Source organism: Panthera uncia, assembly GCF_023721935.1.
Source record: "Panthera uncia isolate 11264 chromosome A1 unlocalized genomic scaffold, Puncia_PCG_1.0 HiC_scaffold_17, whole genome shotgun sequence".
In the NCBI taxonomy this organism is placed as follows: domain Eukaryota; kingdom Metazoa; phylum Chordata; class Mammalia; order Carnivora; family Felidae; genus Panthera; species Panthera uncia.
In genome coordinates, this window is record NW_026057577.1 from 41031221 (window position 1) to 41044315 (window position 13095).

The 13095-nt window shown below is 41.3% G+C and overlaps 1 pseudogene; it reads left to right on the forward strand.

Annotated features, from left to right (window-relative positions):
* Window positions 1-11744: 11744 nt before the first annotated feature.
* Window positions 11745-12832, forward strand: LOC125935221 (dual specificity protein phosphatase 5-like; annotated as a pseudogene).
* The last annotated feature ends 263 nt before the right edge of the window (window positions 12833-13095 follow it).

Below are 13095 nucleotides of genomic sequence, written 5' to 3' on the forward strand. Positions count from 1 at the left end.
AATGTATTTACTGACTATAAAAATAATATGTTTGGGGCGCCTGGATGGCTTAGTCGGTTAAATGTCCGACTCTTGACCTCAGCTCAGGTCATGACCTCACGGTTCATGAGTTCAAGCCCCATGTAGGGCTCTGCGCTGACAGTGTGGAGCCTGCTTGGGATTCTCTCTCTCCCTCTTGCTCTCTGCCCTTCCCCTGATTGTGTGTGTGCACTCACACAGTCTTTTTCTCTCTCAAAATAAATAAACTTTGAAAAATAAATAAAAATAAAATTAATATGTTCACAGGAGAAAATGTGGGAAATATTAAGTATTTAAAAAATTAAAATCTCAGGGCTCCTGGTGGCTCAATCGGTTAAGCATCCAACTTCGGTTCAGGTCATGATCTCATGCTTTGTGAGTTCAAGTCCCACATCAGGCTCTATGCTGACAGCTTGGAGCCTGGAGTCTGCTTGGGATTCTATGTCTCCCTCTCTCTCTGCCCCTCCCCTGCTCATGCTCATGCTCTGTCTCTCAGAAATAAATAAACATTAAAAAAATTTTTTTAATTAAAATCTCATGTCAGTTTGAGTCTTTTATACCCATCCACAGATCTTGTTCATCTGCCCAAGTGTCCTATCAATTATTCAGTATACTTTTGCACTGTGCTGTACCTGGCTCTGTGAAGCAATTATACACATCATATAAACTAACTCAGCTTTGGTTTACAAAAGGAAACAAAACATACCTAAGAAATGTCTGTTATCTACAATTTTAGGCAAGTTGTTATTAAAAGTGATGGAGCACCAAGGGTTTTAAGGCAGCAAAACTAGGCTGCATGATACTATACTAGACATCTGTTAAAACACTCAGAATGTGCAATACCAAGCATGAACCCTAATGTAAACTATGAACTCTGGGTGATAATGATATATCAATTGTAGATTCATCAATTATAACAAATGTGCCACTCCAGAGAGGGAGGGTGATAGTGAGGGAGGCCATACATACCTAGAAATCTCTGTACCTTCTGCTCAATTCTGTTGGAAACCTAAAACTGCTCTAAAACAATAAAGTCTATTTAAAAATTTTTTAAAAAATTAAGTTTGAAAAATTGATACAAAGTTAAAATAACTAAGGCATGGTATTTATTGTGTGCCACACATAGTTCTAAGAAGCTACATGAATTACCTCGTTCAGTCCTCACTATAACTAAATTGATGAGACTATCCTTAAATAGCCTTCTTATAGATGAGGGAGCCAAGGTGCAGAGAAACTACCCAAGTTACCAAAACTCATAGCTATTAAGTGGTAGAGGCAGACTTTGAATCTGAGCAGTGAGCTCCAGAAGCTCCTAATCACTATTGTCCCCTGTCTTCATGAAGGTTTGAGACAGCTAAGGACGGTAGGATTGCTTCGGTGAAGGGCAGGGGTGAAGGGAACGAGGGAGCTCTAGAGGGATACGAGCAGGAAAGAGGAACATTTGAGGCAGATAAAGGAGTCCTCATTTTTCCTGTTCCTGCAGTATTTCAGAGCCTCCGAACATCTTGTGGGTGCATCTCCACCAATGCAGAATGCTAGATTTCTGATCCTTCTGTGGAGGGTTCACACCAAGCAAAATGACCACCATTTCCAGAAAGACAGTCATGGAGGACATATGCCCAGCACTACTAAGCACTGTAGATAAATTGTATCTTCAGGCCAGAGTAAAGTATCTCTGTCTCTGTCACCCTGCCCTATACCTCCCTCCTCCCTCCCCTCACAGCCCTCTCTATCTCAAATCTCTTCCCAGTGACAGTTTGCCCTTGTTCCTCTAGGGCTGCCCCAGGACACTGCCCTGCCAGCATTACCCCACCCTCTCTCCTGGCAAATCTGCTCAGGTTGTGGTTTGGCCCTGGAGGTCCACACTGGCCAGGAACAGCCTGAAACAAACTTCAGATAATGAGAAAGTTCCATGTTTGCCTGAGGCATGACAAGTCATTCAAGACATTCTCATACTAGTTAGTACTCCATCCCAGCTGTGCCCTCACTGTCCTGTATATTTAGGTCTGCTGAGGAGAGCCAATCTTGATAGGCCTGTTTCTCTCCCTCATCCTTCCTGAAGGGGCATTACTAAGATTTCTTTCTGACAGAAATTTCTTTCCGTGGAATTTTGTAAGTATTCAAAGTATTCAACCATTTCACAAGTTTGCTTAAAACTGTATCAAACTAGAGAGCCTGGGTGGCTCAGTAGGTTAAGCGGTTAAACATACAACTTCAGCTCATTCATGATCTCACGATTTGTGAATTTGGGCCCTGCACTGTGCTCTGTGCTGACAACAGCACTGACAGCACAGAGCCCACTTGGGATTCTCTCTCTCTCCCTCTCTCTCTCTCTCTCAATTTGCCATTAATGCTTGCTATAAAAGAGTAGAAAAAGTATAATACAATGGTCAAGTAAACTATATATACAATTTATTATGTAGCCATTTAAATAATGCCTAAGAGGGGCGCCTGGGTGGCGCAGTCGGTTAAGCGTCCGACTTCAGCCAGGTCACGATCTCGCGGTCCGTGAGTTCGAGCCCCGCGTCAGGCTCTGGGCTGATGGCTCGGAGCCTGGAGCCTGTTTCCGATTCTGTGTCTCCCTCTCTCTCTGCCCCTCCCCCGTTCATGCTCTGTCTCTCTCTGTCCCAAAAATAAATAAAAAATGTTGAAAAAAAAAAAATTTAAAAAAATAAATAAATAAATAAATAAATAATGCCTAAGAAGGGTATTTAGTATCACAAAATGCTTAAAATATATTTATAAAAAAAAAAAGAAAAAAAACAGAGTGCGCCCCAAAATATACAGAATATATATATATATATATATATATATATATATATTCACTTAATAGACATATAGAAAGATGACTGGCCAAAATGTTAGCATTTTTAGCTGAGTGGTAGCTATTGGATGATTGTTACTTTCTTCTTTATGCTTCTCTGGATTTTCCAAGTTTTCTATGGTGGACATGATTATGAGAGTAACTAACGCCTATTTTGTAAACAATACAAAAAAATCATCAAAATAAAGTGAGAGTCAACCCAAGCCCACTTTATAGAAGATAACCACTGTCAACATTTTGGTGTTAACATTTAGGATTTGTTTTCCTCTGTACATTTCCATGTATAAATGTCCATTTTAAAATAGGCAATGATATTATACATGGTGTCTTATACTCTGATTTTTGTGCCGGTTTTATACTAAGAAAACAAATCTCAAAACATAAAATTGATATTATTTTTCTCAGGACTTCTCACTGCCTTTTTATCCTTCTTCTTTCATACAGGTTTGCAGAAATGTGAAGATATACATAAATAATGTAGCCACAGGAACATAACATACCATGCCCAAAAATAACAGTGTAAAAAGTGTACCAATAATTAATGTATGAGGAAAATTTATATTTAGCAACTTGGAGAAGAGGGCTTCTTGGTACTCCCCCTTCCCTTAGAGTTGCCTTGGAGGACCTTGAACCTGACAGTGACCCATAGCAAGTGAGGCCTATTTAGCAAAGAGGTTACAGGCAGAGTTATGTCTGAGTTAGTTAAAATTCCTCCTCCTCCATCTCACGCGGGCTCTCTGACCTTGGGCAACTGACTTGACTTCTGTAAACCTTCATTTCCTTATCGAAAAAAAACAGAGGCAATTCAATTAATGACCTCAAAGGGATGCCGTAAAGATTGAATTCGGCAGTCCATGTGAGGTGCTTAGCATAGTCAGTTATTATCTAAGTGGTGGTGATGTCATTATTCTTTCTTCCCAGAAAGGGCTGTCACACTTCATCTGGCTTAAACCACACCCAGACAAACAGCATTTAGTCCTTACACTATTCTGTCCACATCAAGAAAAAGAAAAAAAATCAATAGGCAGCAGACATTATACTTTATATGCATATCACATATATGGATATCATAATAAAATAATGTTCCACACTCTGTTACTATCCCATAATTAGCATTAACTAATAGAGTTTAGAAATGGAAAGAAAGTTTAACATTTAGGTTTTTATACATTTTGTTAGGCATTAGATATAATAAGAGTAACAATAAGAGGTGGAGGGAAGGAAAAGAATAGCTACAATTTTTGCACGCTTTCCATATGTCAAGTAGCATGCTCAGGGTGGTTACAGAACTAAATGTTACCAACAAGTATTTTTTGTCCCCATTTTACAAATAGGGAAACTGAGGCTTAAGGAAATTAAACAATTTGCCTAAGAATACACACCTGGTAATTAGACTTGAATCCAGTGTATTTAATTACAAACTTCTGAGCTTAACCACAAGGATAATCTTCCCAACAATTCCACAAAGTAGGCATTACCTCAAGTGTTACCCAAGGTTAACACCTAAGAGTCTTTCCATGCTGGAATTTACAAAATCTTTTCTGGAATAGTCACTCCCTCAAACCCTACGTGTTATTTCCATGATCAGAAGCTAATTTCATGTTTGCACATTAAAATTACCAGGACAGGCTTTTGAATACAGCAAACCTCCCTACAGAGATTCTAATGTACTGCATCTGAGCAGCTCCAAGCCCAACTCAGTCCAATTCAACCAGCATGGAGAAGCATTGCACTAAATGGTGCTGGGAGCACCCACTGCTTCTGAAAGGACTCTCAAGTGGTTTCACCATCCTCTCAGTTCCCCAGAATTTCTACTCCATCCAGCAGCACCTACAGCTCTTTTCCTAGGTTTGCTCTTCTCCCTCTCTCATTCATTCTCTGCTCTGCCACGAAAGACCTTAAGTCATTCCTGGATGATCCACCTCCCCCGCCCTCACCCTTTCAAAGTTTCCTAGAAAGCTTTGGTGAAAGCATGATCTATTCCTTCCTTTCAGTGAGTTTGGGAAACCACTCTTTCTGTGGTTTCAACAAAAAAGGGAGGAGGGGGATAAACAACAACAACAACAAACAAAAAAACAAAAACAACAAGAAAAAGGATGCTCACAAATTACCATTCATTGTTCCTGGGAACCAATCCTTTGATTTTTAAGAATTAAGAAAGGAGGGGCACCTTGGTGGCTCAGTTGGTTAAGCGACTGACTTCAGCTTAGGTCATGATCTCATAGTCTGTGGGTCTGAGCCCTGCATCAGGCTCCACACACTAGCAGTGTGGAGCCTGCTTGGGATTCTCTCTCTTTCCCTCTCTTGCTGCCCATCCCCAACTCACATTTCCTCTCTCTCAAAAATAAAAAAAAAAATAAAAAAAATAAAAGAATAAAGTAAGGAAGACTTGTCAGACCCCTCCTGCCCCAAAACTGCCTGAAAGGAATTTTGCTGAGTGCGTTCTTCTGAATACAGGGTCATCTGTATCTTGGGGACCAAATGACCACAAGAAGTTGCAGCTTCTGTTTTCTAAAAGTTACATTACATAGTCTGTGGAAGACTTTTATTACATGGATCTTACTGTTCAAAGAGTGCTCAGTTCTTAAAAACCTCAGAGCTTCTAACTGCTAAAAGGAAAACCACACTGATTTTGTTCACCAGCAAAAACATATTAACATATGGCCCCAAACAGACATATCTAGGGTTTTTGCTTAAAATGATATAACACTGTTCTTTCTGCTGACTACTCCCTTATTCTTGTTGTATACTCACATACGGAATACAATTCTGAAAATACTTATTTTAAACTATTTAAATCTTTATCTTTCCATGTTAGTTGTTTATCTCCACTGCAAATAGTTCACAGAGACATGAGTCAATGTAAAACTTGCACTAGTTTTCACTGATAAACCCACAGAAAAGGACTTTTGAGATGAAATGACTGTTCTCTCTCCCCATATTTGAGTTGAACAATTATGTGGCCACAAGAAAAAGCTTTAAGTAGCTCAACCTTCACCTCTGTTTCTGGTGAGAATCAAGAATGAGACTAATGATCTTGTCTGAACTACCTGAAACCAATTCCAACGTTTACTTTTGCAGTTTTACACCCAAAAAGAATCTGAGACTTTAAGCAGAATGTAAGAACTGAAACCATGAGGGGCGCCTGGGTGGCTCAGTCTGTTGAGCGTCCGACTTCAGCTCAGGTCACGATCTCGCGGTCCGTGAGTTCGAGCCCCACGTCGGGCTCTGGGCTGATGGCTCAGAGCCTGGAGCCTGCTTCCGATTCTGTGTCTCCCTCTCTCTCTGCCCCTCCCCATTCATGCTCTGTCTCTCTCTGTCCCCAAAATAAATAAACATAAAAAAAAAGAACTGAAACCATGATATTGCTGTACAGTCTCCTCTTGAAAGGACTTTGGCTTGATTCATGAGCACCTCATTATTAATTTACCTTTTGCGGCAGAGATGGAAAGAAAAATGCACAAGAACCAAATCTCAAAGAGGCCTTACTGAATGAAATGGACATGGTTTATCCTGCTGTTTCTCAAAAGGAATCCCAGAAGAGTACAGAATTAAGAACAAATTGTTTCAGCAACACAAGGCTGCTTCTTATCCAAAGTGGTCTTCAAAAAAAAATCAATAAATATACACATAAAAATGAGTTAAACAGTTCAGTTACTAAATTAAACAAAAGCATCTAAACTGGGATAAGTAGTCATTTAGGGATAACTTACTGAGAATTTTGAAATCCTAATTTATAAGTTATATAAATTATTAACTATAAAAAGTCATCAAAATGATGCTTATTATAATTATTATCACCTTCTGGAAAAGATACAATAAAATGAGTGAGATGTACTCAGTTTTACAGATGAGGTGGAATAAAGTGAAATCAGAATCAGACAATAAAAAGGTGGACAAGGTCTGTTTCAGTATTTTAATACACTTGTTTAAAACTTCTCCGTGGGTACAGATATATCTGCATGTGTGTAAGATACACATGCACAACTTTTTCCTGGACTGATTGATAATCATGAACAATTATGCTTAGTTTTAATTTCATGTTCAGTTTAAAGCTGTCCAATTGAGTTTCTAACCATATACTAGTGACAGTTTCTTTTTAAAATTTTTTTAATGTTTATTTTTGAGAGAGAGACAGAGAGAGAGAGAGAGAGAGAGAGAGAGAGTGTGAGCAGGGGAGAGGGAGAGAGAGAGGGAGACACAGAATCCAAAGCAGGCTCCAGGCTCTGAGCCGTCAGCACACAGCCCGACATGGGGTCCGAACCCACAGACTGTGAGATCATGGCCTGAGCCCAAGTCAGACTCTCAACCTACTGAGCGACCCAGGCACCCCATGACAGTTTATTTTTAATAAAACAAGTGTCACCTGGGCAGTGAGGATATAGCCCATTCTAATTTTTTTTCTGTTTTCTTATATTAAAAACTGAATATATGCTATTTTAAAATTAAATATCATTACCTGTTCTATTTTTAAAAATTGGGGGGCTCCTGGGCGGCTCAGTCAGTTAAGCATCTGACTTCAGCTCACGTCATGATCTCACAGTTCATGGGTTTGAGCCCCATATCAGGCTCTGTGCTGACAGCTCAGAGCCTGGAGCCTGCTTTGGATTCTGTGTCTCCCTTCCTCACTGCCCCTCCCCTGCTCATCCTCTCTCTCTTTCTCTCTCTCTCTCTCTCAACAATAAACATTTTAAAAAATTTTTTTTAATTGGAGAAGGAGACAAAGTCATCACATTAAAGTTAGAGCTGGTTTTAAAAAGCATTATGCAAGATATTCTCTAGGAATTCAAACAGATTTTTTTCCTGTTCACATATTTATTTCACCACTCATTCATGACCAGATTTTAGTTTTGTATTATATTCTAGTAAAAAAAAAATCCGAAAAAAGCACCCCAAGACCCACCAGAATACACAGTTTTTATCTTATTTTCTTTTGTTTCCAATGCTAACAAGTTATTATATGGTCTTATTTTAAGTAGAGCCATGAAAGTGTCAAGGGTTTGGGGGGGGGGGGATCTACATTTTCATGAACTGTACTCAGATTTTGAGTATAGTATGCTGTTCCTCACAACTATGGGTACTTTTGTACTTCCTTATTCCTCACAAAGTATAATTGTTTCATGTTTTCCATTGTCCAGTCCCCAAGAACCTTGACTGAAGAAGCAGCATTCTGTGCTGGGTTTGAATTCATCATTAGCACCCAGGGTAACCTCAGTCCACAGAATGTAAGAAGACAAGTGAGGCAATGTTTGTGGAGTCCAGCGGCTGAACCGGCTCCACAACAGAAGAAATGCCCCAATTGTCCTTCCTAAGCAAAAATTGCCATGATTCCCCATAAATAAGCAGTTGTCCGTTGACTGTTATAAATAGACTTTAATATACAACCAGCTGTCTCAGAAAGTTTATAACTGTTGACCAAAGACACAGTAGGGAAGAGAAATGGGATGTTTCCACATAGCAGGAGAATAGCTTGTCTGCAGTGAGTGAGGTTGCACACAGATTCCCCATTTAAAACATGTTAGCATGCCTGAATTCAAACTAAAATTAGGGGATAGCACAATGGGCTTCATGTGGGAGTCTTTTCAATAGAGACTGTATTCTTTTCTGATGGGCACCCTTGAATTCAGGATTGTGAAATAAGCAGCAGTTACCAGCAGACATCCTACAAAATGCTGGTCAGAGAAGATATTTTAGAAGATACAGAGCAAAATGCACCAGTTTGGCTGTGATAAGAACTAACCTCTGTCCCTGTCTCTTACCCATTTCCTGTACTGCTTTTCTTTATCATTTTCAAAATAATTCTCCTTCCTTGCCTTCTTTCTCAACATCCCCAGATAACAACTCTATGAGCAAGTGTTTTGAACAGTTTATTTTAACCAGATCCAATCCCTGGGGCAAGATGCAGTCTCAAAAATCTGATGGGGTATGACAGAGAACAAGGCCCAGAGCAGCCAGCCAGGGCACATGCCTCTCTGTACTGCAGAAGGATCCCACCCACGGCTGCTGTGAGTTCTAACCAGCCAGCCAGAGATAATTGGATGTGGCTGAGACTAAAGGTAGATGTGCTACTGTTGCAAAGCTCAGTAAAACAACTCAGGGAAGGACAAACACGCCTCAGAGAAATATGGAAATAGAAGGGTGAGGACAAAAGACAGACAAAGGAAACCAGAATCTAGAAGGAAAGACATATCAGAATGTTTCTCCCTCTACTAAAATAAATAGGGATGAAAAAGAATAGGATATTTTAATACAAAATAGTATACTGTGTACTTTTTTAAATGTACATCTTCCCAAATATCTCTGAAATATGCTCTGAGGATGATTTTCCTTTCCAAATGGGTTCCTAGTTTGATCCCCACCCTCTAAAAAATTTTAAGAGGATTATAATTTTCTAAAATCACTTGGATTAAAAAAAAATAATAAAGACTACCATGATTGCTTTTGAACTATCCAGAGCTAGCAGATAATTCTATGATCCCAACTCACCCTGAAATTTACATGAGTGAGAAAGTTTATGTTTAGTTTAAATTGGAGATTTTTTTTTCTTTCTGGTTGAGACACATGTAATTTAATGCCGAGTCTTATTTAAGAATTACAAGTTCTATTTTAAAGACTGGAACACTTTAAACTGAGTAGGCAAGAGAATGTACCCTTAGAGATGTACACCCAGAAGATTTGAGATATTTGAGATCTCCTACTACAAACTTGTAAATGATTACTTTTTCCTTGGAAACTGCTGTTCCTCAATATCCTTTCATAAAGCAGCACCTCCCTCAGAGTGTTGTAATAGAGCTAAGTGAGTGGGAGTTGCCTTACACATGGCACTCAGTAGTTTACTCTAGCACAAATTAAAGCACTTCATAACTTGACGTTGCTTTCTTTTTCTTCCACGGTAACTTTGCACTGTAGTATACAGACACAAGTGCATGTCAGTATACAGCTTGATGAATTTTCATGAACTGAACATACCAATAGGACCACCACCCAAATTAAGAACATTCCGCACACCTAAAGGAGCTCCCTTCATGCTCCACTGTGGTCACTATTGACCAACCTGCCAGCTCACAGTAACTACTATCCTAACAGTATCAGTTTTGCTTTTTTGAAGATATATATTTTTATTTTTGCTAAATAGACAAAGTAAATTTACCATCTTAACCATTTTTAAGTGTACAGTTCTGTGGCACAGAAGTATGTTCACATTATTGTGCTAATACTACCAGCTTCCATCTCCAGAACTCTTCATCATCCCAAACTGAAACTTTAATTCCAATTAAACAGTCTCTCCCCACTCCCTTCCTTGCCCAGGCCCTATCAATGACAATTATATTTTCCATGTCTATGAATCTGACTATTCTAGGTACCTCATATAAGTGGAATAATATATTATTTATGCTAGTTTTGCCTAGGAGATACATATCCAACATAAGGGACTGCAAGCTTGGTACTATGGTTAAAGAATGTTATTAATGATAATTAAAAATCTTAGTAAATGATGCTGACATGTTTTCCATACCTCATCAGTTTCATTCAACAAATAAAATTAAAATAGCTAATATAAATAATATTAAATAATTAAAGAGCTAATAATAGAAGTTAAGCAGTCATTAATCAGAAAGCTCCTTAAATGATGAGAAACTTAACCTTTCTGTGAGACCAAAGGTTCACCCCTCAACCAGTGGTCATTCTCTAGCAATGTCCTCCAAACCTGGGGATTCCCAGGCTCTCACCTGACACTGACCAGTAGCTAAGGCCTTAGTGTCCTATACCCAAGCTAGCCGGTGACAGAGTATTCCAAAGAGGCTGGGAATGCTAAGGGTGACAAACTGACATCCCAAGGTCCAGGTCAGCTTTGGAGCAGCCCTAAGGCAGATGATACAAAGAAGGTCAACAACAGGGGAATAGGTTGTATCCCAACCAGAGACCTGTTCAACAATAGAAGTTTGCCCAAGGGCAAACATACGCCCATTCCAGCTCCTCCTTCCTCACCTAAGTGACCTCGAAGGTGGCACTAATCCTGGCCAACACACAATCTAGGGCACAGCAGTATTCAGACATTCAGACAGAACAAGGCCCAGCTCCCCTCCGTGAAGAGGATGATGAGAATAGCGGTAGAGGGGCCGCCGCCGTGTGAGACAAGCATCACTCCCATAAACCCATTCTTCTGACTGCTTTGAGAAACAGAAACCAAATTTCACCCTCCCTCCAAAGCTCTCTTGTCACTGTCAGAACTAATGCCGATCCCTCACTGGAGTCCTGAGACTTGAGTGGCTGCGGGGCCAGCAGGAGCCTCCAGAGTATTTCCAAAGCAGCCACACTTTTCTCTCAGGGATGCGTTCACGTGGTACACACACATCTCGAGTTTATCATCCTGGACCATCAAGGAGAAAAGTCTGAGTTAAGGGATGACAGGCCTGGAGGAGCCAGGAGCAGGTAGAAGCAGCCCTTGAAGGAACACAGAACAGGAGGGCGGACACTGATAGCCACAGCCCATACTTACGGGCATCAGTAGACTTAGGTGCTTGTTTCCACGATTTCCCACCCCCATCCCCACAAAATGCTACCAGAAAGCTTCTGGAACATTCCTTCCCTGACAGGAACCAGAGCACCAGCTACTTACTTGTGCACCTGACAGTAAAGCCATGTCACCTGACAGAAAAGATCTCATTCACGTGTGAAGGCAGACTCCAGCTGGGATCATCCAACGGCTCTACCCAGCAAAAATGCATAACCAAAAACCCAGAGCCAGTCGCTCACGGTCAACCTCCATTGCGCGGTGCTGCTTCAGACACGTCAGCGCAGACGCGACACTGCGTGCTGCCTGAGAAGGCGGTTTACGCATGCGCGTCTGCTGCAGCGCCCAACCTTGTGCTGGACCAGGACCTGCTTGAGGAAAGCGACGATGTGGGCGTGCTGCGCTCCTCACTTGTCACCTGGCTTCCCGTGGGCCGGCCGGTGTACTTCCTCCTTTGGGAGGCTTTCTTTTTTTTTTTTTTTTTTAATTTTTTATTTATTTTTGAGAGGCGGAGCATGAGTGGGAGAGGGGTAGAGAAAGAGAGGAAGACACTGAATCCAAAGCATGCTCCAGGCTTTAAGCTGTCAGCCGACAGGCCGACATGGGGCTCGAACTCAAGAACTGTGAGATCGTGACCTGAGCCAAAGTCGGACGCTTAACCGACTGAGCCACCCAGGTGCCCCAGGATGGGAGGCTTTCTAATGGGAATATCCTGAGTGTTGCATAGATGTAAAATTCATTTCACTACAGATGTTTGAAACCAAAAAAGCCATCAAGAGCCAGTGTGGGAAATCAGTGCCAGCTTATGACCAGGACCAGAACATCCCAGTTGAAATCCTTCAGCTGCTCCACCTTGGAAGTGCCTCCAAGTGGGAGTTCTTGGCCAATCTGCACATCACAGCTCTGCTAAATGCCTCACAGTGGACCTTGGAGTCCTGCATGACCCACCTGCAGTACAAATGGATCCCGTGTAAGACAGCCACATGGCTGACATTAGCTCTCACTTCAAGAAGCAAATGGGCTTCAATGACTATGTCAGGGAAAGGGGAGGCAAGGTCCTGGTCTACTGTGAGGCTGGGATCTCTCATTCACCCACCATCTGCATGGTTTACCTCATGAAAAACAAGCAGTTCTGCCTGAAGGATGCCTTCAATTACATCAGGCAGAGGAGGAGTGTCGTGGTCACCCCCAGCTTTGGCTTCATGGGTAGCAGCTCCTGCAATAGGAGTCTGAGATCCTGCCTTCCACACACCCAGACTCCCTCCTGCCAATGAGAGGCAACCAGCTCTTCATTCATAGCCCATTTGCAGACACTGAGACCTGATAGGTAGGGTTCCTACTGCACATTTCCTACCTCAGTGCTGGCTCCAGTGCCCACCCATTCAACAGTCTCAGACCTCAGTAGAAGCCCCACGGCCATACCTATAGCCTACAAATATGGCTGGGAGAATCAGCCCAACCCCAAAAAACTGTGATTTTAATTTTTTTTATTTTTTTAATCTTTATTTTTGAGAGAGAGAGAGACAGAGACACAGTGTGAGCAGGGAAAAGGCACAGGGAGAGGGAGACACAGAATCCAAAGTATACTCCAGGCTCAGAGCTGTCAGCACAGAGTCCAATGCGGGGCTTGAACTCACGGACTGTGAGATCATGACCTGAGCTGAAGTCAGATGCCCAACCGACTGAGCCACCCAGGCGCCCCTGTGATTTTATTTTTTAAACTCAGATATTTCATACC